The sequence below is a fragment of the Bos indicus genome, chromosome 2, assembly GCF_029378745.1.
Source record: "Bos indicus isolate NIAB-ARS_2022 breed Sahiwal x Tharparkar chromosome 2, NIAB-ARS_B.indTharparkar_mat_pri_1.0, whole genome shotgun sequence".
Taxonomy (NCBI): domain Eukaryota; kingdom Metazoa; phylum Chordata; class Mammalia; order Artiodactyla; family Bovidae; genus Bos; species Bos indicus.
Genome location: NC_091761.1, coordinates 80146639 through 80172437, shown reverse-complemented (window position 1 = coordinate 80172437; position 25799 = coordinate 80146639). Strand labels below are relative to the sequence as shown.

At 40.1% G+C, this 25799-nt stretch overlaps 1 long non-coding RNA gene across 1 annotated transcript in view; it reads right to left on the bottom strand.

Moving 5' to 3' along the window:
• Nucleotides 1-134: 134 nt before the first annotated feature.
• LOC139176735 (uncharacterized) overlaps nt 135-25799 on the bottom strand; it is a 205076-nt gene continuing 179411 nt past the window's right edge. Inside the window, exon 5 of the long non-coding RNA XR_011561162.1 lies at nt 135-395. This is a non-coding gene — a long non-coding RNA (uncharacterized lncRNA). The remainder of the gene's footprint in view (nt 396-25799) is intronic.

Sequence of the window (25799 nt, the reverse complement as noted above, 5' to 3'; positions counted from 1 at the left end):
CCAGGCTTCGGGGAAGGGAAGCCAGGGAGCAGAAACCAGCGAGAGACGCGCGCGCAGCATCCCTGGTTCCTCCCTCGTTCTTCCTAGCGCTGTGAGCGTAGGCCCCGCCTCCTCAGCCATCCAATCGGCTCTCGGCCTCACCCCACCCTCCTCCCGCTTCCGCCGTCGCTACGTAGCGTCAGTTTTACCCATCCGTATCTTCCTTCTTCAGATTACTGCTCGTGGCTGTGGAACTTCTGGGCTTACGTACATTTTTCCCCCCTCAGAGTTCAGTCTTCCATCCCCTCTGTTTAGTTTCGCCGTCACGGGGACCAGTTGCTGTGTTTTAAGATCCAGCGGGAACGTCAGAAAGTATGCAGTTGAGTAAGAACAAGGTTTAGGCGAGGGTGGTGGTTCTGGGTTGAAAGAGAAAGTAGGGATGGATCCTTAGGTATAAAGCTGTGATTTTAGGGCCGGAAAAGAAGTTAGAGATCATTTTAACCGGCACATTTTAAAGCATTTTCAAACGGAGATCCAGAAAGGTGAGGGCTTCCCCGTGGCTCATAGGTAAAGAATCCGCCTGCAGTGCAAGAGATCGGTTCAATCCCTGGGTCGGTAAGATCTCCTGGAGGAGGGCATGGCAACCCACTCCATTATTCTTGCCTGGAAAATCCCATGGACAGAGGGATCTGATGGGCTATAGTCCATAGGGTCGCAAAGAGTCAGACATGACTGAAGCGACTGAGCACGCCAGAAAGGTGAGGTAGGTTGCTGAAGGTCACCTAGTAACTTTGTGAGCAAGCAGGGCGTCAGCACAAGTTGTCCGACTTAGACTTCGTGTTTTGCACTCTATAGTGCTAGGCAGATAAATTATTTTGCAGATTTATTTTTCCTTACTCTTCTCTCAGGTTACACCGTTTCACCATTTTCTTTATGCTTGTTTTTTAGTAGACTTTTTTTTTTTTTGGCACAGTTTTATGTTCACAGCAAAAATTATGAAGGTACATAGATTTCCCTCACACTCTACACCTGCACGTGCATAACCTCTCCCCATTATCAGTATTCCCTCCCAGAGTGGTACCTTTGTTGCAGTTGATGAATCTAAATTAATACGTCACCCAAAGTCCATAATTTACTTTAGGGTCAGCTCTTGGTGTTGTGCATTGTATAAATGTATAATACATTTATAATATTATACATTGGATAAATGTATAATGTGTATTCACCATTATAGTATCATACTGAGTAGTTTCACCACCCTAAAAATATTGTGTGCCACCTATTCATCCTTCCCTCTCCCCTAATCCCTGACAACTACTGATATTTAAATGTCTTCATTTCCCAGTGTGTCATGTAGTTGAAATCATACAGTATGTAGTTTTTTCATATTCTCTTCTTTCACTTTTTCCACATTTAAATTTCCTCCATGTCATGACCTATCAAGTCACGCATCTGTTTTCTACATGCAAAACAACTGTGTAATAGCAGTGGGAAACCCTGAAACATTATAACCTGGGGAGGGAAAAGAGTAAATTTTTCTTTATGTTATGTAGTGAAAGGGATGTATGCTTTAAAACAAACCTGAGCTTGAAATAGTTACCAGCTGTGTGACCTTTAGGACAATTGACTAAGCTTTCTGGTCATAATTGAATCATCCAAAAATAAAAGGATGCCTACTTCACAGAGCATCACATGGGCTCATAAATTATCCGATGTGTATGTGTACAAGCTAAGTCGCTTTAGTTGTGTCCGACTCTGTGACCCTATGGACTGTAGCCTGCCAGGCTCCTCCGTCCATTGGATTCTCCAGGCAAGAATACTGGCGTGGATTATCATGCCCTCCTGCAGGTAATCTTCTGATCCAGAGATTAAACCTCCATCTCATGTCTCCTGCATAGACAGGTGAGTTCTTCACCACTCTGCCACTTGGGAAGCCCCAAATTGTCCAATAGTGCCTAACAAATAGTAGATACTCAAGGAATATTTTCCCCCTGGCTATCCTATAATTCTGTGATTGTTAATTTTTATCCCCATTTTACAGATGATGAAATTCACCTGAGACCACATAGCCAGGGAAGGCCAAAAAGAAAGAAAGAAAGTGAAGTCACTCAGTCATGTCCAACTCTTTGGGAGCCCGTGGACTGTAGTCTACCAGTCTCCTCCGTTCATGGGATTCTCCAGGCAAGAGTACTGGAGTGGGTTGCCATTTCCTTCTCCAGGGGATCTTCCCAACCCAGGGATTAAACCCAGGTCTCCCACATTGCAGACAGACGCTTTACCCTCTGAGCCACCAGGGAAGCCCAAGGCTAAACTGAGTTTTGAATCTAGGCAATCTTTACCCCAGAGCCTTCCAGCCTAAAGGTAATTTTTAGAGTTAAATTGCAATGGTGGAATTATGAGTCAAAAAGCAGAGTAAAGAAATGAAAGTATTAGCAGCAAGATAGTGCTTTAAAGAATCACTAACTATCTGAAATGGTAACATATGTTAAGAATATCAGAGAATTTAGTTGGCAGAAGACTTAATTTTTCCTTGAATCTTTCTGAATATTTTTATCTCAACCACACCATTTCCCAAACATCTACAAACAAGCAGCATAGATATATTACAGCACAAGAAATGAGTTTCAACAATAATAACAACAGTAGCAGGAGAGTCAAGACATTCTTAAGAAACTTTCAGTTCATGGACAAATAAGGTCCAATGTGCCAAAGACACTGATGTAATGCTGGAAAATGGTATAAAATAATATAAGCATGATTTCAATATCAAATAAATAATGAAACATGTTAATTAATGTTAGAACTACATCCAACATTAGGGCTCCCATAGACTACCAGTCTGGATCAGAAGCTCTCATTCTGTCATTATTATCTGATGTGACTTGATGCTTCAACTAGGTTTTTCTCAAGCTATATTCTTCAACACAGACCAAAAAAAAAAAAAATTCTCACAGAAGCAACGTTTAAATCAGACCCTCTTTTTTGTTTTCTGAAGGTTTGACCAAATCTTTAAAATATTTATGGATAAGAAACCAATTAAGAATGTTCCGCTGAGTTGTGGCCCTGAGTTTGGGCAAAGAAAGTTAGCCACTCCCTAAACCCGGGGTCATTTGTTTCCAGAAAGGGGATTAGGTAGGACTCCTCAAACCAATTTTACAGACATTTATAAATACGAACCAGCTACTTGGGAAGCCAGCCCCACAAAAGCAGAAGCTGGTGCTCAGAGGCACAGCCCAGCCCTGTGCTTCCCCCACAGGACAGAATTCTATTGAACATCTCTCACTTCCTTCTCTACTAACTCAGCAGTTCTCAGAAAGGAAATGGCAACAAGTGCTTTCTCATTCACCAAAACTAAAGGCAGTCTTAAGAAATAAACTGAAGTGGGCATTTCAGTAATTCTTCAACCTAGGTCAGTTTTAAATTATTGATCACTCCTCAAGGGTGGTGGTTAATTAAAAAAAAAAAAGGTATCTGGAAGAGTGACTATTGCCACCCAGATAACCTTTCTTAATATTACCATTCAGTGAAATAAATAAAGATTCATCACTCTGCCCAGCCATTTAGATCATAAGGACTATATTGCTGATTCTTTACTATAGTTACAAGATTACTTCAAGGTGTTGCTTCTAAGACTAGTTTTCTGTAGGGTTTTCTCATTTTCATAGCCCAAACATAGACTTATTCTGAGATGATGATAAGTTTATGCCCAGAACCTCAACACCACTACTCTGCATAAAGAAGATATTGCTTAGTGAGATCCGGAACAATACAGAAGTGCATCCATTAAGATCCTGTGCATAAGTTTGGCCAGGACCCACTACCCATGCTCACTACTAGGTTCTGGTTTCTGGGACCCCAATGGTTATTTTCACTTTCTTTGTACTATCCATCTCTTTTAAACTATTACAACATCAAGAGAACACCTGGCCAAGGCCTGTTTGGTACTAGACATATTGTGTGGTGAAATTAACGATTAAAAAACTAACAAGAACTACAGTGTTCTCACACATCACAGAGATAATCCACTTTGTAGCATGATTGGCAAGGTCCAAAAAAATGCCTTGTGTGCTCAGCTGTGTCTGACTCTTTGTGACCCCATGGATTGTGGCCCACCAGGCTCCTCTGTCCATGGGATTTTCCAGGCAACAATACTAGAATGGGCTGCCATTTCCTACTCCAAGGAATCTTATCAACCCAGGAACCAAACCTTTGTCTCTTGTGTCTCCTGTATTAGCAGACAGATTCTTTACCACTGTACAACCTGGGAAGCCCAGTAAGTGTGGTGACATTTTATCTGATCCCTAATGTCTAGTTGTGTGGGGGCAGTGAGGTTAGTTTGGGAGGAATAACTTTGTAGTTTCCCTTGGGAAGAAATGCATCCCTGAATGAGTTAATTCAACTCAGCTACATTATCTTTTTAATGACAGAGTGAATGACTTTCACTTCTGTGTTCTAAGCTTTCAAGTGTACCACACATGTAAATGTATGCCTGAATTTATTATTTATTCAGCTGAAAAAATATTTTTGGCAACTGATTGAACTCAAAACTAATACAATTATTTCTTTATTGGTAGAAGGTTTATCTGCTGCTGCTGCTAAGTCACATCTGTCGTGTCTGACTCCGTGCGACCCCATAGACGGCAGCCCACCAGGCTCCGCCGTCCTTGATATTCTCCAGGCAAGAACACTGGAGTGGGTTGCCATTTCCTTCTCCAATGCATGAAAGTGAAAAATGAAAGTGAAGTCACTCAGTCGTGTCTGACTCTTCTTGACCCCATGGACTGTAGACCACCAGGCTCCTCCATCCATGGGATTTTTCAGGCAAGAGTACTGGAGTGGGGTGCCATTGCCTTCTCCGAAGGTTTATCTAACTGGAGTATGTATCATACTCCTTATCCTTAAAAGGATGTTATAGAAAATGCTACAAATCATGCATACAAATCGAGCATAAGAAGGCTTCTGTAAAATCAAAAGTTCTTTTCATATTATATACCTAGACACTTTAGGAAGAATTACTTGTTGTTTGCTAATGTTTCTCAGCATCCCATGTTGCTGTAGACTTAATGTTTGTGTCCTTAGTGTTTGTGTGAAATCTAGTCACCAATGTTTTAGTATTTGGAGGTGAGATCTTTGAAAGATGCTTAGGTATAGAAGACAGAGCCCTTATAGGTATAATTAATCCTCCTATTAAAAAAAAGACACCAAGGAGCTTCCTTGCTCCTCTCACTATGTAAGGTCCAACAAAAAGACATGTCTGTGAGCCAGGAGGCAGTTTCTCACCAGATACCAAATCTGCCAATACCTTGATCGTGGACTTTCCAGCCAACAGAATTGTGAAATATTTATATTTCTCAATGACTATTCTTTAGAAATTAAGCCACCAGTCTATGGTATTCTGTTATAGCAGCCCCTACAGACTAAGACATTTATAAAAAATAATAAATGACAATTTTATTTTAAAAATTAAAAAAAAAAAAAACAGCTCTCCTGGTTTCAGAGGCCTGTTTTTTGCTCTAGCTGGCCCTACAATAAGCATGTAACAGTTTGCCCTAACATCATGCCTGACACCTGTTGGGAGTGGAAGACTTGATGACTCTTTATGAAATTTTGACTTATTATCTCAGTTTCTCTATAATAAAAATAAATGTTTTCTTCTTTCCTAGCATTATGACCTTGCTACATGTGCTCTTCTTTCACACACGTGCACATACACACTAATAAACCAGTAGGAAGAGATGGAAAATATTCCTATAATCTAAATAAGAGATTTTCGTGCATAAACATAGAGTATTCCAGTTGCAAAGATGCTATAGATAATGTACTCTTAGCCCTTAATTTTGTTTGTGAAAAAATACAGGCCCACAGATTTTAACAGAATTACCATCACAGCCCCTAATGAATTAATGGATCTCAGTACTAATCATCAAAGGCTGCTAATATATAACAAGAGAGACAACTAATCCAAACCAATTAAATCAGAATCTCTGAAGGTGGGATTCAGGCATAAATATATTTCAAACCCCTCAGATAATTAATATGTTCTCAAACCAAGTTTGAAAACCAAAACAGGTTAAAAGATTTCTGTCACTGTTGTTCAGAATATTTCCTTTCTTTTTCATATACCTATTAAAAGTCTGGAACAGTACATATTTTCTTTATATCAGCTTGGAAAATCCAAGATAAACTGATAAATTTCTAGAAGTGAAGTTACTCACTGAGTAAGACTAACTATATGTATAGTTAGTCTTCCATATCTGCAGGTTCTGTATCTAGAGATTCAACCAACCTTGGAGGCACATAGATTATATAGAACAGTGAAGCCTGGTGCGCTGCAGTCCATAGGGTCGCAAAGAGTCCAATACAACTTAGTGACTGAACAACAACAAATGTGACAAAGACAGGAAGGGAAAAAAAGCTGCTGGGTAGGTGGGTTGATTGGCTTGAACACATGAGAAATAAAGGAATAAAAAAAAAAAAAAATACTATGTAACGAAGAAAAACCAAGGAGAAACAAAAACAGGACAACAACTATGTGCCAGCAGTGGGACTGCATCTGTAAAACTAATACAAACAAAATCCCTGTCTTTGTAGAGCTGACATTCTAAGGTAAATAACAGGCAATAGACCAAATTATGCGTGCATGCATTGGAGAAGGAAATGGAAACCCACTCCAGTATTTGTGCCTGGAGAATCTCACGGACAGAGGAGCCTGGTGGGCTGCCATCCATGGGGTCGCACAGAGTCGGACACAACTGAAGTGACTTAGGAGCAGCAGCAGCAAACCAAATAAATCAGTAAAATTTTATTTGTGGTTCAGTTTCTCAGTCATGTCTGACTCTGCAATCACATGCACTGCAGCAAGCTAGGCTTCCCTGTCCTTCACCAACTCCCAGAGCTTGTTCAAACTCAAGTCCATTGAGTTGGTGATGCCATCCAACCATCTCATCCTCTGTGGTCCCCTTCTCCTCCTGCCTTCAGTCTTTCCCAGCATCAGGGTCTTTTCAAATGATTCAGTTCTTTGAATCAGGTGGCCAAAGTATTGGAGCTTCACCTTCAGCATCAGTCCTTCCAATGAATATTCAGGGTTGATTTCCTTTAGGATTGACTGGTTGGATCTCCTTGCAGTCCAAGGGACTCTCAAGAGCCTTCTCCAATATCACAGTTCAACAGCATCAATTCTCTGGCACTCAGCCTTCTTTGTGGTCCAACTCTCACATCCATACATAACTGCTGAAAAAACCATAGCTTTGACTATATGGACCTTTCTTGGAAAAGTGATGTCTCTGCTTTGTAATATGCTATCTAGGTTTGTCATAGCTTTTCTTCCAAGGAGCAAGTGTCTTTTAATCTCATTGCTACAGTCACCATCTGCAGTGATTTTGAAGCCCAAGAAAATAAAGTAGCTCACCTTTCCATTGTTTCCCAATCTATTTGCCATGAACTGATGGACTGGATGTCATGATTTCAGTTTTTTGAATGTTGAGTTTTAAGCTAGCCTTTTCACTCTCCTCTTTCACCTTCATTAAGAAGCTCTTTAGTTCCTTCTCACTTTCTGCCATAAGCGTGGTGTCATCTGCATATCTGAGGTTATTGATATTTCTCCCAACAATATTGATTCCAGCTTCTGCTTCATCCAGCCCACCATTTTTCATGATGTACTCTGCATATAAGTTAAATAAGCAGGGGGACGATATACAGCCTTGACGTACTCCTTTCCCAATTTGGAACCAGTCTGTTGATCCATGTCCAATTCTAACTGTTGCTTCTTGACCTGCATACGGGTTTCCCAGGAGACAGGTAAGGTGGTGTGGTATTCCCATATCTTGAAGAATTTTCCACAGTTTGTTGCGATCCACACAGTCAAAGGCTTTAGCATAGTCAGTGAAGCAGATATAGATGTTTTTTCTGGAATTCTCTTGCTTTTTCTATGATCCAACAGATGTTGGTAATTTGATCTCTAGTTCCTCTGCCTTTACTGAATTCAGCTGAAATATCTGGAAGGTCTTGGTTCACATACTATTGAAGCCTAGCTTGGAGGATTTTTGAGCATTACTTTGCTAGCATGTGAAATGAGTGCAATTGTGTGGTGGTTTGAACATTCTTTGGCATTGCCCTTCTTTGGGATTGGAATGAAAACTGACTTTTCCAGTCCTGTGGCCACTGCTGAGTTTTCCAAATTTGCTGGCAGCACTTTCACAGCATCATCTTTCAAGATTTGAAACAGCTCAGTTGGAATTCCACCACCTCCACTATCTTTGTTCACAGTGATGCTTCCTAAGCCCCATTTCCCATTCCAGGATGTCTGGCTCTAGATGAGTGATCACATCACCATGGCTATCCAGGTCATTAAGATCTTTTTTGTATAGTTCTTCTGTGTATCCTTGCCACATCTTAATATATCCTGCTTCTGTTTATATAGTGCATTAGAAAGTAATGAGAACTGAGGTGAAAAATGAAACAAAGAAAGGGGTAGGGATTTATCAGAAATGGCTAAGGAGAATGAGTGAGGAAGAAGATATTTGAAAATACAAAGGAGGGAAGGGAGCCACTGAAAAGGCTCAAGCTGCCTGGCTTTTTTCCAGGAACAGTAAGCCATCTGCTGGGATTGAAGCAGAGTGAGCTAGGAGAGAGTGTAAAAGATGAGGATGAGAAGGGGGTGTTATCATACATGAAGACTTCAGGATGTGGTCAGCAAAAACCTGGCATTCTAATCTGACTTAACAGCATCACTCTGACTGCTGGGTGGAGAATAAGAGGAGCGAGTGTAGACACAGGGAAATCAGTTAGATTATGTGTTAATCCCTGGAGATGTGCCCTGGCTTGCACCAGAGTGGGAGCAGTGATGATGGTAAAATATAATCAGCACCTGGATATATTTTGAAGATAGAGCCAACAGGTTCAGTCTGGCTGGAAGTGGAATATGAGAAAATGAGAGAAATTAAATTTGACTTTCAAATTTATGGCCTGAGCACCTGGAAAGATAGAGTTGTTACTCACTGAAATGGACAAGACTACACTGGAAACAGCTTAGGGGGTTGTGGAAGATCAGGAGAGCCATTTAGACATGAAAAACAGGGAGACAGGAAGAACACAGCCAGGAGAGTGGTGTTCTGGATGCCAGATGAATCACATATTTCTGGGAAGGGGTGATTGTTGCGTCAAGCGCTGCTCATCACGTGAGAGAAAACTCAGGTGATCATTGGGTTCAGCAATAATGAAGGTCATTAGTGACGTGGACAAGAGCTGTTGCAGAGGAGTTTGTGGGGATGGAAACCTCAATGGATTACGTTCAAGAGAGAACAGAAGTTAAGGAATTGAAAATGTTAAATCAAGTGTATATAACTTCTTCTGGAGGGGTTGTTCCAAAGCAAAGAGAAATGGTACAATAACTTGAGGGAAAAGTGGGACAAGAGATCTTTTATTAAGATGTGAAAAAATATGTGGCTGGGGCTGAAGGGAGTGTTTCACTAGAGAAAAGGAGAAATGGGAATTTCTGGAGGTAGGTTCTTGTCCATGAATAGTTGAGAGGGGTGGGAATCAGTGCCCTTGTGAAGGTGTTAATGGGAGCACAGAAGATTCTTCTCCAACAGGAGAGATGCTACTCGGTGGGATGATATGGTGGTGTAAATGTAGTAAATCCTCTTCTGATTGCCGCTATAAGCAAGATCATCAAATTAGAGTGAAGATGGGGAGAAGATGCTGGATGAGAAGGTGCTACTAAACAGTTGTCAGGAAACATGGCAGAGTGATTGACCTAGGGAAATGTATTACAATTTTAGAACAGGACAAAAGTCTCCCTTGAAAGCAATTAACAGTAAACCAGTGCACACAGTTTTGTATTTCTCTGCAGGCACACTCATCTATAAAGGTTTAGGCATAAACTAGGCTAAGAATTGGATTTAACCAATTCTTTTGACAAGCAATGGCAACCCTGGTTTTTGCAAAAGTATATGTTGTACAAATATTTCCCGGTTTGGGATTTGCCTTTTCCTTTTATCTATGTATTTTTAGAACCACAGAAATTTTATATTTTTATATGGTAAAATCTATTATCTGTTCCTGTGGTTTCTTTCATTGCTTTCTGGCTTGAGGGAGTCCTTCCTCATAAAGGGATGATATAACATCTGAGTCACCAGGGAAGCCCATGAACCTCTATACCTACCCTAATTTTTTACGGTTGAATTTTTCTCTTTAATCTATCCATATGTATTCTGTAATGCAAAATTTTAATAAAGTAGTCATCAAAATGTTCCCTTTTCTCTACATTAGTTATTAAGAACACAGTTCCTTACCCTTAGATTTGTAATTTCTTTAAAATATGTTCTTATATTGTTTTCTATTTTATAAACTCTAATTCCACAGTATCACTACTGAGTCACTGATTTGACTATTCTCAGTACTTAACATGATTTAACTCTTATATATTTATAATTCTTCAGCATTTGATAAGGTAAATACCAACCTCTAGTGGCCTTTTGATAAACATTCTTTAACCAGTCTTATTTACTTATTTTTCTAGAAAAATTTGTCATGATTCAAAAATAGGCCCCTCTCAGGGTTTGTTTGGAATTGGAAGAAGCTTAAACATTAGTTTGAGAAATATAAATTTCTTTATAATATCCAAGTTCCCCATTCAGGAACCAGGCTATGATCTTCTACACTGGTCTGTTAAATTTTGCCAGATTAACCACTCATTCATGAGTTTATACATTTTAAGTCCCCCTGAGATATAGTTTTGTTTTGCTTTTGATTTTGCTAGAATGATTTCTCAAGTAAATTCCCCAGAAAGAGAAACAGTACTTTCAGTTCAATTCAGTTCAGTCGCTCAGTCGTGTCCGACTCTTTCTGACCCCATGAATCGCAGCACGCCAGGCCTCCCTGTCCATCACCAACTCCCGGAGTTCACTCAGACTCATGTCCATTGAGTCAGTGATGCCATCCAGCCATCTCATCCTCTGTCGTCCCCTTTTCCTCCTGCCCCCAATCCCTCCCAGCATTAGAGTCTTTGCCAATGACTCAACTCTTCGCATGAGGCGGCCAAAGTACTGAAGTTTCAGTTTTAGCATAATTTCTTCCAAAGAAATCTCAGGGCTGATCTCCTTCAGAATGGACTGGTTGGATCTCCTTGCAGTCCAAGGGACTCTTGAGAGTCTTCTCCAACACCACAGTTCAAAAGCATCAATTCTTCGGCACTCAATTTCTTCACAGTCCAACTCTCACATCCATACATGACAACTGGAAAAACCATAGCCTTGACTGACGGACCTTTGTTGGCAAAGTAATGTCTCTGCTTTTCAATATGCTATCTAGTTTGGTCATAACTTTCCTTCCAAGGAGTAAGCGTCTTTTAATTTCATGGCTGCAGTCACCATCTGCAGTGATTTTGGAGCTCAAAAAAATAAAGTCTGACACTCTTTCCACTGTTTCCCCATCTATTTCCCATGAGGTGATGGGACCAGATGCCATGATCTTCATTTTCTGAATGTTGAGCTTTAAGCCAACTTTTTCACTCTCCTCTTTCACTTTCATCAGGAGGCTTTTTAGTTCCTCTTCACTTTCTGCCATAAGTGTGGTGTCATCTGCATGTCTGAGGTTATTGATATTTCTCCCGGCAGTCTGATTCCAGCTTGTGTTTCTTCCAGTTCAGCATTTCTCATGATGTACTCTGCATAGAAGTTAAATAAGCAGGGTGACAATATACAGCCTTGACGTACTCCTTTTCCTATTTCGAACCAGTCTGTTGTTCCATGTCCACTTCTAACTATTGCTTCCTGACCTGCATACAAATTTCTCAAGAGGCAAGTCAGGTGGTCTGGTATTCCCATCTCTTGAAGAATTTTCCACAGTTTATTGCGATCCACACAGTCAAAGGCTTTGGCATAGTCAATAAAGCAGAAATAGATGTTTTTCTGGAACTCTCTTGCTTTTTTGAGGATCCAGCGGATGTTGGCAATTTGATCTCTGGTTCCTCTGCCTTTTCTAAAACCAGCTTGAACATCTGGAAGTTCACGGTTCACATATTGCTGAAGCCTGGCTTGGAGAATTTTGAGCATTACTTTACTAGCATGTCAGATGAGTGCAATTGTGTGGTAGTTTGAGCATTCTTTGGCATTGCCTTTCTTTGGGATTGGAATGAAAACTGACCGTTTCCAGTCCTATGGCCACTGCCGAGTTTTCCAAATTTGCTGGCATGTTGAGTGCAGCACTTTCACAGCATCATCTTTCAGGATTTGAAAGAGCTCCACTGGAATTCCATCACCTCCACTAGCTTTGTTCGTAGTGATGCTTTCTAAGGCCCACTTGACTTCACATTTTGGGATGTCTGACTCTAGGTCAGTGATCACACCATCGTGATTATCTGGGTCACAAAGATCTTTTTTGTACAGTTCTTCTGTGTATTCTTGCCATCTCTTCTTAATATCTTCTGCTTCTGTTAGGTCCATATCATTTCTGTCCTTTATCGAGCCCATCTTTGCATGAAATGTTCCCTTGGTATCTCTAATTTTCTTGAAGAGATCTCTAGTCTTTCCCATTCTGTTGTTTTCCTCTATTTCTTTGCATTGATCTCTGAGGAAGGCTTTCTTATCTCTTCTTGCTATTCTTTGGAACTCTGCATTCAGCACGAACTTCATTCCATAGTTTATCAGGCACTCTATCAGATCTAGGCCCTTAAATCTATTTCTCACTTCCACTGTATAATCATAAGGGATTTGATTTAGGTCATACCTGTATGGTCTAGTGGTTTTCCCTACTTTCTTCAATTTAAGTCTGAATTAGGCAATAAGGAGTTCATGATCTGAGCCACAGTCAGCTCCTGGTCTTGTTTTTGCTGACTGTATAGAGCTTATCCATCTTTGGCTGCAAAGAATATAATCAATCTGATTTCGGTGTTGACCATCTGGTGATGTCCATGTGTAGAGTCTTCTCTTGTGTTGTTGGAAGAGGGTGTTTGTTACTTTACAGATCTAAAAATGTCTAATTTTTTTCTCATACACATATCTTCTGTGTGCATGCATGGTCAGTGATGTCTGACTCTTTCAGACGCCATTGCCAGGCTCCTCTCTTTCCATGGGATTTTCCCAGCAAGAATACTGGAGTGGGTTGCCATTTCCTCCTCTAGGGGATCTTCCCAACTCAGGAATTGAACCCACATCTTCTGCATCTCCTGCATTGGCTGGCAGATTCTTTACCAATGAGCCACCTATCATATCTTGGGCAAGTGTAGAATCTTGAGATTGTAATCCTTTTCTCAGTATTTTTCACTAACTCCAATGGATAGAATGTTCTTTGAAATTCTACTATTAGAAGGGGAAAAAATGGAAAACAACCTAAGTGTTCAAAGGGAAGAGATTTGGGCTTCCCTGGTAGATCAGTGGTAAAGAATCCACCTGTCAATGCAGGAGATATGGATTTGATCCCTGGTCCAGGAAGATCCCACATGCCATAGAGCAACTAAGCCCGTGTGCCAGAACTACTGAGCCTGTGCTCAAGAGCTGGGGAACTGAAACTACTGAGCCCATGCAGAGCAAATACTGAAGCCCATGGGCCTAGAGCCCATGCTCAGCAACAAGAGAAGGCACTGCAATAAGAAGCCTGTGCATCCCAGTGAAGAGTAGCCCCCACTCTTTGCAACTAGAGAAAAGTCCAAGCAGTAACAAAGACCCAGCACAACCAAAATTAAATAAAATTATAGTAAAAGGAGATGGCACCCCACTCCAGTACTCTTGCCTGGAAAATTCCGTGGACGGAGGAACCCAGTAGGCTGCAGTCCCTGGGGTCGCTCAGAGTCGGACAGGACTGAGCTACTTCACTTTCACTTTTCACCTTCATGCATTGGAGAGGGAAATGGCAACCCACTCCAGTATTCTTGCCTGGAGAATCCCGGGGACGGGGGAGCCTGGTGGGCTGCCGTCTATGGTGTCGCACAGAGTCGGACACGACTGAAGTGACTTAGCAGCAGCATAGTAAAAGGAAGACATTTATTAAGTGAGTTAGTGTATTCTTAGCAGAGAAGTCTGCTGCTGCTGCTGCTGCTGCTGCTAAGTCACTCCAGTCATGTCCGACTCTGTGCGACCCCACAGACGGCAGCCCACCAAGCTCCCCCGTCCCCGGGATTCTCCAGGCAAGAACACTGGAGTGGGTTGCCATTTCCTTCTCCAGTGCATGAAAGTGAAGTCACTCAGTTGTGTCCGACTCTTCGCGACCTCATGGATTGCAGCCTACCGGGCTCCTCTGTCCATGGGATTTTCCAGGCAAGAGTACTGGAGTGGGGTGCCATTGCCTTCTCTGTAGTAGATAAGTCTATAAACTATTTTTAAGTTAGGGTATATATGCATGATAAGGAAATAAGTCCATATGGAAAAAAGGAGGCTGCATGACAATACGTATACTGTGATTAGATTTTTTGAAAAGTAAAATGGATACATTCATTACATGGATATATATTCATAAATCTATTTTCCTATCTATACACCTGGAAGAACATGAACTAAAAATTAACGAATCACTATGGGTATTAAAATTAGTATGTGTAGAAGTAAGAATTTTCCCTTTTTATTTCACATACTCTAAATTATTTGAAGTTTTAAAATGATGTCTTACTAACAGGGTAGAGATTTATGCAGCCAAAGTACCCATTTACTTGACCTTTTCTATGCCTTTATTTCACTTTGCACTGTTGACCACACTCCCTCCTGTACAAATGCTGAGTTAGGTGCGTCTTCTGAGTCTTCCCACGACACACTGTACTTATTCCAATTTTTTTTTTTTTCCTTAGGGCAAGGAACAACAACTTTATTCAGAAAGGCAGCAGACTGAAAAGCGGGTGGACTAGTGTCCCAAAGAACCATCTTACTCAAGTTAGAATTCAGACTTCTTTTATACTAAAAGGGGAGACTTGTGGCTGGTTATTACAAACTTCTTGGTGCAGGAATCTTTTGTTCTTTTTTTTTTTTTTTTTTAAATTTTATTTTATTTTTAAACTTTACATAATTGTATTAGTTTTGCCAAACATCAAAATGAATCCACCACAGGTATACATGTGTTCCCCATCCTGAACCCAATTTTAGAACTTTGCATTTTAATTTATAATTGCCAACTTAGTTGTCTACTTTCTCCAAGTAGACTTAAAAGTCAAACACTTTCCCTGTTTCATCATTGTACACATTATAGAGTGCAGTTCAATGACTGTTTGTTCAAAGTGTCCTGTAATTTGTATTGTATTGAATGTGTGTTATCTGGTTCTGTGGAAAGTAAAAGAGGCAGCGCTCAGAAGGTAAAAAGGGAAGTGATAGAGACAGGATGGAAAGTCCTGACAATGGGCTGTGTCCATTGGCTAAGCAGTTGAACTACCAGGTGAAAGGTTCCCTTCACTGCAGTGTAAGTAGATCAAAGGAACAAGGTAGAGATGTGTGGGAGAAACTATGCAAAAGGGGAAGGGAGGTAACTAGCCTTCTCCTTTGGGGGAATTCCAAACTTAGGTAGGAAACTCTTCTGCAGATGTCTGTCTCTGGTAACCTAGTAGTATTTGCATCTCATGTGGGTGGGATACATAGCAGCAGCATGGGGCTTCTGAAGGGGAAGTTGGAAGGCAAATATGACCATAAGAGCAAGAGAAAGCAGGACTTGCTTATTAGGATAAAGATTAAGCTGTCCCAAGAAAGAAACACCAAAAAGTATACATCTATATGCAGAGGCTTAAATAACTTGTTTTCTTATGTTATAATAAGTTGAACAGTCCAGCCTGTCAAGGAATCTCTACTCTACAGAGTCATTCAAGGACCAGATTCCTTTCATTTATTGCTTCATTGTCAAAGTTCATGTGGGCACATTCAGGGTTCCAGCCTATGGAAAGGGAAAAGAGGAACTCCAAGGTAAGTTACTTATAGAGATGGTCCAGAAATTACATATAACATCAGTTTGTATGTTACTTCCACTTACATTCCATCAACCAAAACTTAGCCACATAATCACATCTAACTGTGAAAAGAGGATGGAGGTATATAGTCTTTAGCTGAGTAGCCATGTACCCAGTGTAATCTCTTTCTATGGAAGAAGCCAAGTATGGATTTTGGAGAAAAACTTGTTTCTGCCATATAAAGAAATTAAATATTGTTTTCCTAACCTAACTAATAAAAGTTGCCTCGAAACCCTGGTGGCCAATAAATGCTCGTCTAATGCTACTAATGCATGTGCAGTGCAGAAACCAAGGACAAGGAAGAAACTTAGAGCTAAACGTGTTCAATGTAAGAGACTATTATGAGAAAATGTTAAAATATCTTTAATGATATGCACAGCATTGAAATCCTTATCTGAGACCAATATGACAACCAAGCACAGAGGTTCAGCAGAAAGGCCAGTATTTAGGAGTGTGATCATCTCTATTTCTCCTTCGATACCGAAGGTAGCATCTCAACACAGGACGGGTTTCTTAAACTCTCCACTCTGGACCTGCCATCATCTCCCTCTTCACAGCCAGTCAGGTCCCCTTTCTCTGGACTCCAATAGTATTCTTTATATGGTCCCACCACAGCATTTATCACGTTGCATTGTATCAAAAGTTACTGTCTCTCTCTAGCTTGAACATGGTCACCTCAAGAATCAGGACCATGTGCTCACTGAAGGTACTAGTTCTTTTTCAGGATGAAAATATCTGTATTTGGTAGGGCTGCTCTAACAAAATACTACAGATTGGGTGGGTTGATCAAGTTGTCAGCAGGACTGGTTTCTTCTGAGGCCTCTCTCCTTGGCTTCCAGATGGCCACCTTCTCACTGTGTCCTCACATGGTCCTTTCTCTGAGCACATGGATCCTTGGTGTCTATGCATCCAAATTTCCTCTTCTTAGAAGGACACTGGTCAGACTGGGTTACTATCGTTCTTTGTACCAGTCAGATTGGATTAGGACCCTAATGACCTCATTTTAACTTGTCCCTTTAAAGTCCCTATTTTCAAGAACAGTCACATTCTTAGTTACTGGAGGTTAGGACTTCAACATACCAATTTTAGGGGGCAAAATTCAGCCCATAACATGTTTATGATCTTTCTTGATTATAAAAGTAATCTTTTGTTTTTAAGTCAAATCATATAGAAATCAGAGAAGGTAATGGCAACCCACTCCAGTACTCTTGCCTGGAAAATCCCATGGACAGAGGAGCCTGGTGGGCTGCAGTTCATGGAGTCGCTAAGAGTTGGACACAACTGAGTGGCTTCACTTTCACTTTTCAGTTTCATGCATTGGAGAAGGAAATGGCAACCCACTGCAGTGTTCTTGCCTGGAGAATCCCAGGGACGGCAGAGCCTGGTGGGCTACCATCTATGGGGTCGCACAGAGTTGGACATGACTGAAGTGACTTAGCAGCAGCAGCAGCATATAGAAATGTGTAAATAAAAGTCAGTCTCCTATCATCTCACCTCTCATTACAGTGTCTCCTAACAGTTAAGGATAATAAGTATTTTTCTTAAATGAATGAGTGAGCGAGCAAGGGGCAGGCTTCATTTTGTTGCTTAGTTGTTCAGTCATGGCCTACTCTTTGCGACCCCATGGACTACAGCACACTTCATATTGAAAACAAATTATGCACCAAGAGGCTAAGCAGTTTTTTCTAGGTCATAAAGCTAGTTAATGAAAAGAGAATCATACCCAGTTCTACCAATTTCTCACCCAACATTCCTTCTACTATCTTATGCTACTCTTTTTTTAAATTTATAATTTTTTAAATAAAGATGTGTTCCTCATTTTTAATGTTAAAGTCAGTAAGCTAAAGATTTTATATTTCTCTTTAAAAGTTGCCAAACTTGGGAGTTCCCTGGCAGTCTGTTGGTTAGGATACGGAGCTTCACCACTGGGGCCCAGGTTTCAAATCCTCTTTGAGGAACTAAGATCCTACAAGCCATGTAGTACAGCCAAAAAAAAGAGAAAAGTGACCAAGCTTAAGTACCTTTCACTTATATTTGCCTTTGTCATAAGATCTTTCTGCAGCAAGAAATAGGTATTCACTTAGATTAATTTTCATGCTCCTATTGCTGAATAACAAACCTTGCCAAAATTTAGTGACTTAAAACAGCAGCCATTTCATTTTCATGATTCTGTTGACTGGCCATCTGAGAGTGACTTCTGATTGCCTGGCCTGCCATCATTTATGTGGCCTCATTCACATGTCTGCCAGGTGGTGCTGGCTCTGCAGTGGGGTGCTTCTGTTCCCATCCACAGGGTTTCACATCCTCTTATGAGCTACACCAGGCTTCAGAGCTTGGTGATCTCAGGATTCCAGATGGCAAAAGTGGAAGTTACAAGATCTTGTAAGACTAGACTTTGGAACAGTCATTATGTTACTTTTGCCACATTCTGTTGGTCCAAGTCAGTCACAAGGCCAAGCCAGGTGCAAGGGGGGTGGAGAGATAGGCTCCTTTTCTTGATGGAAGTTGCAAAATAGTATGTGGACTCAGGAAGGTGTGAATCACTGGGGGACATTAGTATAATGCTTTCCCACAGCTGCAATTTCCTACAGGATAACATTCCACTTGCTGGCCTTCCTATCATGCCCACAACTTCCCTTTAAACAAGTGAGGGAACAATGTGTATGTTACCATGCTCTGTACTTTGTAACTCTCTACCTGGCTTCAAGAAGTCAAACTGGAGATTTGTGCTTGTATTATTAGTATTAGAGCCAATTTCAAGTGAGAGAAAACCATTCATGGCTTAAAGAAGATAAAAGTTTATTTCTGATTCTTGTCAAAGAGGTAGGTTCTTCAGAATTGGCATTTGATTCCACATTATTTGGTCTCTTCTTTCTTGTTTTGCTCCATTGACTGTACCTTCCATCACCAAGGTTGCTCATGATCCAAATGGCTGCCAAAACCCCAACTATTACAGTCTGTTTCACCCAGCAGGAAGAAAAAAGATAGAGAAAATAGAATCCACTCTTATAAGGATACTTCCTAGGTATTGTACATTCAACTTCCATTCATACCCCATTGGCCTGCGCTTACACTGCTACACCTATCAGCATAGGGGATTGGGTACTACACTCTTTATTTCTGATAGCTATGTGCCAAGCCAAAACTTAGGGGCCCCATTATTACAGAATAAGGAAAGAGTAGATATTGATGGATAATCAGCAGTCTCTGCCACAGTGCTCAGCCTAAAGGCAGACATCAGTACACTGTCCATGCGCATATAATGTGGCCTGATATGAGACATGTGCCCAACAGAGATGTGGTATCAATTATTCCTTCTGCAAACAGTATTTATTGAGTCTTTTCTATGTACCAAGCACCTTTCTAGCTACTAAAAATAGAGCAGTGAACAAAACAAAGTCGCTCTCTTCATTTAGTTATACTCTAGTTTGGAAAGACAGGCAATAAACAAACAATATAAAGTTAAAAATTGATAATTGCTATGAAGAATTGATCTAGAGGAAGGAGTAGACAGTTAAGAAATATGAGTGGGAGGGGATAGCTATTTTAGGTAGGTAGGACATGAATGAACACAACCATGCAGATAGCTGGAAGAAAAGGCACAGGCAGAAGGAACAGTAAGTACAAAGGCCTTGGAGCAGGAGCATGCCTGGAATGTTTGAGAAGCAGCAGGGAATCTGGCATAACTAGAATAAGGGGTGAGGATGAAGAGATAGCCAGAGTCCAGATCATAATGAGGACCAAGTAGTAGATTGGGAATAAGATATTCTTTATTCAGGAGCCTGAAAGCCAAGTTGTGTCCAATTTCCTCAAAATTTCCCCCGTTTCAACAATTTGCCTGGAGGACTCACAAGCTAAGGACTTAGCTTATAATCATACTTAAGTCTATGATATTGACAGATACAGAGAAAAATCAGCAAAGGCAACAGGCATATAGGGCAAAGATTGGAGGAAGCAAGGTGCAAGCTTCCAAGAGTCCTCTTCCAGTAGACTCATATAGGAGATTTTAATCCCTCTAGCAACAGATTGTGAAAGCAGGTATGAAATGCTCTCTATCAGGGAGCTCATTAAAGACTCAGTGCCCAAAGTTTTTATTGAGAATTGGTCACATAGGTAACCCTCTTCCTAGCATATACCAATTTCTGACCGCCAGAAGGAAAGCAGATGCCTAGCATAAATCATATTGTTTATACAAACTGTTTAGGCACAGTGAACCATGCTTATCGTTTAGCAAATGGTCAGAACTCTGCAGAAACCTAAATTCTCAGATGCCAGTCAAGGACACCCTTGCAAACAGATCTTTCTAAGAACAGTAGTCTTGGACCTGTTATTAACTCTTTTCTACATAAAAGCACAGAGAGAGATCTCTCTGAAGCGAAGCAGAATATGAGCCAGGAAACTAAACAGAGACTAAGCAGACGCTATGAGTTGGTTCAGTTCAGTCGCTCAGAAGCCATGAGATAAATAAACTGTGGAGTAGCCAGAAGGCAGAAACAACAGCAGGAGGAAGAACCAGAGAACAAAGAAGGCAGATCAAATGAATGGCAGGGAATCTTGTGCAGGAAGAATAAGCACCCTTACATGACGACCACCCCAGTATTCCTTTGCGGAAATGGGAATTACAAGCTGATAAACAGTGCTCTTCATGAGCCCTGATTGTTTTATCAAAAATGATCTCCCATATATTTGCTTCCTAGTTTCCTCTTGTGCATGCGTGTGTACTTAGCCGTGTTCGACTCTCTGTGACGCTATGGACCATGGCTTGCCAAGCTCCTATAGTAAATGCCCGTCACCAAGACCAGCGTCATGTCTGTGCTCCTCATAACCTGAAAGTGCCTCACTAATACACCTGCTTTTTTAGCCATTCAGAGGATAGATGTTAGAGAGAAAATCAATATAGTGATCAAGGATCACTGGCCAACAGGTTGAAGGACTCAGATTTGTAATATAGCATGAACTACACCACACCATCACAAAACTATGTTCCAGTTTTATTAAACTACAAAGGTGCTAAGTACACTTTTATCCTTTTAAAATTTTGATCATGTACTTCACACTGTCCAGAATTCCTGTTTATTTCATCCTCAGAAAATATGTAGCCTGGATGCTGTTCATATCCTCTATGAAGTGTCTCTGACCACTTCTCTACCCACATTCTTGTCTGCCATCTTTTAAAAGAATTCTCCCCTTTGCACTCCTCTTCTAGCTACGGCTGTATATTTCTGCAGTAACACTTGTAAAACATCCTATAATTAACTCTTTATGCATCTATCTCTGAAATGAATTAAGTTCCTAGTACCTAGTACTTTGGCCACCTGATGCGAAGAGCCAACTTATTGGAAAAGATCCTGATCCTGGGAAAGATTGAGGGCAGGAAGAGAATGAGGCGACAGAGAATGAGATGGTTGAATGGTGTCACTGACTCCATAGACATGAGTTTGAGCAAATTCTGGGAGATGGTGAAGGACAGGGAAGCCTGGGATGCTTCTGTCCATGGGGTCGCACAGAGTCGGACACAACTTAGAGACCGACAACAACCTAGCATGCTGCTGCTGCTGCTAAGTCGCTTGTCATGTCCGACTCTGTGCGACCCCATAGACGGCAGCCCATCAGGCTCCACCGTCCCTGGGATTCTCCAGGCAAGAATACTGGAGTGGGTTGCCATTTCCCTCTCCAATGAATTAAGGTGAAAAGTGAAAGTGAAGTCGCTCGGTCGTTCCCGACTCTTAGCGACCCCATGGACTGCAGCCTACTAGGCTTCTCCATCCATGGGATTTTCCAGGCAAGAGTACTGGAGTGGGGTGCCATTGCCTTCTCCACAACCTAGCATAGTGCTTCACAAATGGTAAATTTTTAAATAAATGTGCATTTGGTAAATGAATGAATGAATGAACTAAGAAACAGATGCATTGAGTCACTTATTGAAGAGTTCTGATTCCAGAAGTAATGGACAAGACTCCTTGACCAAGACACTCAGTTCTCAGTTCTCATGCTTGAAACAATAAATATCTATTGGGATGTTTTATTATTTTCCAAAATTATATTGCTTTTGTGGTACATTATTTCTTTGAAGATGTTATTGTTTTATTGATGTTAAATAGCCATTTTAACATAGATTCACATCATTTCCCTAGTGAGGAAGCTTTGAAGTTTTTTTTTTTTTTTTTTAATTATGGGAGGACTTAAATATTTCCCAACTTAAAAAGCATGTGATAAATATACTCAATGTTGTGGTAACAGTATGTTTATACAAGTAAATAAACACACAGAACCGCTCTCCTGCTATGGAAGTACTTCCTATTACTACTGCCTCATATATGCATGTATATTTTTAAATTAAACTTATCAAAGGGGGGTATTTTAAAGTAGTATTAAGTATCAAAGGGGAATGATTTCAAGCTGTTAAAATCCACCACTTATGGCACTGAGAGTGATTTCCCTAAGAAGTTTTACAATAAAATCAGTTCTAAAAAGCTGATTCATGGTCATAGCAAACATCAAATAGAATCTAAACTGTTACTCTTTTCTCAAAAACTCTTTTGAGTATTGGACTTTTAAAATCCAGTCGTATGTTTTTATAGCTTTTCTTTACTTCCCTAGGAGTTAATCAGAATTATCAGAATTAAGGCCTTTGCTTGAATGCTTTGATGACATGTCCTGGCTGGCTGTTAACATGCAGGAGTTAGAGCTAAAAAAAAAAAAAAAAAAATAGATTCCAGAAACTGAAAACAGATTTTTAAAAATAGCGTAATCTGAAATTAAAGGTAATTAGATTTAATTTTTAATTTCCAACATTAGCCCTCTAAGAGAGGGTTTGCAAAATATGTGTGAATAAGGTAGGGTATTGCCCAATTTGCATGTGTTTTTGTGGGGGTGGAAAGGAAACTAAAATGTTTTGACCATGTTCTTTGTGTCAGTTAACATACACTTTCATTTAATAATTACATACCCGTCTAAAATAGGACCCTGATCCACATTCCACAGATGGGAAAATAAAGCTAGGAGAGAGAAACTCCAGGCCACATAACCACTGCAGAGCAGAAATTTCAACCTAGTTTCTCTGACTCCAGAGTTTGTGTCTCTACCACCCAATATAGGAGGCCAGGTTATCAGATCACAAGATATAAATAGCTCTAATTAAATGTAGCCTATGCTGGATATCATCCCCCAAATGGAATTTTCTGCTTAGAAATTGAATTAAAAAAAAAATAGAACAGAGGTCAGCAAACTATGACCCCAAACTTGTTTTAGTAAATGACGATGTACTGGAATGGTGCCATACTCATTGCCAAAGGCTGCTTCTAAGCAAGGACAGAGTTGAGTAGTTGTGACAGAGACTACTCAGAGCCCAAAATATTTACTATCTGACCTTTTACAGAAAAACTGTAGCAACCTCTGGAATAGAACCTTTGTCAATCAATATCCCGCGCTGTGTCAGGGAGTGAGGTTCAATGTCCGACAGACACTTGGAAAGCTGTACTGCTAGGCAGATGCTGGGGAATCTGTGGACTCTTCCCCATCTTGGAGGAAGCATTTTATAAAATGAGTCAATTCTTCTTGCCCTGACCTATTGTCCATCAAGGAATTTCATTACAAAGACTATTCTCTACGTAACATGATAGCTGAAAACATGTACGAAGAAAAACATTAAATAATATAAAAATATAACCTTACCAATAAATTAGTAGAATTGAAATAGAAAACTAATACATACAGAAAAACTTTTCAGGTTTGGTTTATGCTGCCCATTCCTGAACAAATTAAATATCTGTAAGGAAGATGACATTACTGTGATTGTTTTTTATTTTGTTTTGTTTTTCAGCCATGTCAGGAAGGATCTTAGTTCCTCAACCTAGGACTGAACCTGTGCCCCCTGCATTGGGAGCAAATAGTCTTAACCACTGAACCATCAAGGAAGTCCCTGGTGATTGTTTTATACTAATCTTGGCCACCACTGGCCACCCAACAATAGGACAACTAATCTTAAAGGTGGAATCAAATGGATGTTGACAGACATCACCATATTCACTATAATAAACACGATTTTGTAATGGAGGGTCTACTAAGATATAGCCAAAAAAAAAAAAAAATACAATCCTAATTAAGCGTATTGGTTTGTCATTATTACTTGATTTAACTGATCATAAATGACCAGAAATGTTCATCATACAAGTTCAGTGTATTTGCTTGACATTTCTAAAGGGTATTTCTAAAAACTTATGAAATTTACAAAATTGAGAAAAACAGAAAAATTTCATGTATGTTTTTGGCTTCTGCCTGTTCCTCAGGTAGACATGTCATTTTCTATACACAAAATCACATCCTACAAATTAATGCCTTTTCTTTAATTCCATCTTTAATAAAAAATTCAATCTAGTTTATTTTTGAGACAATAACATGCTCACATGATTAAAAAATTTTAAGGTAAATTATCTCTAGTGAGATGTCTTTCCTATCTCTGTCCCCAATCACCCAATTTCCCACTCCCCTCTACCGCTGAAGTTACCAATGTTTCTGTGTCAATACAGAAATAACCTGTGCCTTTATAAGTAAATATGTATATATATTTTTTCCCTCCACCTCTTTTTTTTACAATATTCTGCCCCTTGCTTTTTTTTCCTTTATAATATGGCTTGGTGATCTTTTTATCTGATACATAGCTTGCTTATTCTTTTATAGGTCTTAATAATATTCCATTGATGGATGTACTATAATTTATTTGATTAATCTCATGTTGATGGATATTTGATGGGCTTCCCTGGTGGCTCAGATGGTAAAAAAATTTGCCTGCAATGCAGGAGACCCAGGTTCAATCCCTAGGTCAGGAAGATCCCCTGGAGAAGGGAATGGCTACCCACTCCAGTATTCTTGCCTGGAGAATTTCATGGACAGAGGAGCCTGGTGGGCTACAGTCCATGGGATTGCAGAGTCAGATGGATATTTGAGTTATTTTTTCCAATTTTTAGATATTACAAACAATGCTGTAATGTGTAAGCTGAGACATGTCATTTGGGGAAGATATCTATTGAATAAGTTACTGCCTTTTCATTTCACCAAAATTTTATTTTCACCTGATGAACAATTTTTGCACTGGGAATACTCACTAAAACACTAATCTCTTGTTTGTTTGGTATAAAAGACTCATTCATGTCTGTCATAGACTGAAATTACTTCCAAATTATACATTCTACATACTCATCTTCACCCAAACTCTGCTGCCTAGCTAAGAACAATCATTTTCTTAGAACTTCACTTGCATTGCCAGAGCTAGCAATTGGGAGACACACAAAATAATAACACCATTGACTGCCTGTGAAATGAGTTGAGAACAATACCAGAAAGATGAGACACACATGCCAGGCAGTTTTCTGGCCTTGTTCATCAGCATAACAACTTATTTACTGGCCTCAGAAAACTCCTTTCAGTTCAAGTTGACATCTCAGCAAAGTCTCTTGGTTTGTGGCCCTTCTGGGGAAGTGTGTATATGTCCAAAACTTTGAAAGTTTTTCTTGTCAGAGTTTGTAAACTTATAAGCCCCTGGATTATAAGGAATCTCATTATCAAGGGTCAAGAAAACTAAATGCATTGCTTTCTAGTTACCAGCCCAAAAGCCAATAGACTCTGTGCAAGCCCCAGGCAGTTTATTTAAGGTGGATTATATCACCTTCTTATCAGTGAATGTTTAGTTGGTACCCTCAGGAGCTAAGTGATAGGATCCATAATGATAAAATTACAATAAAAATACTAGCTAACATTTGCTAATTTTCCACAAAAACTGGAAAATTCTTAAAGAGATGGGAAGACCACACCACCTTACCTGCCTCCTTAGAAATATGCAGGATGGGGAACACATGTATACCTGTGGCGGATTCATTTTGATATATGGCAAAACCAATTAAAAAAA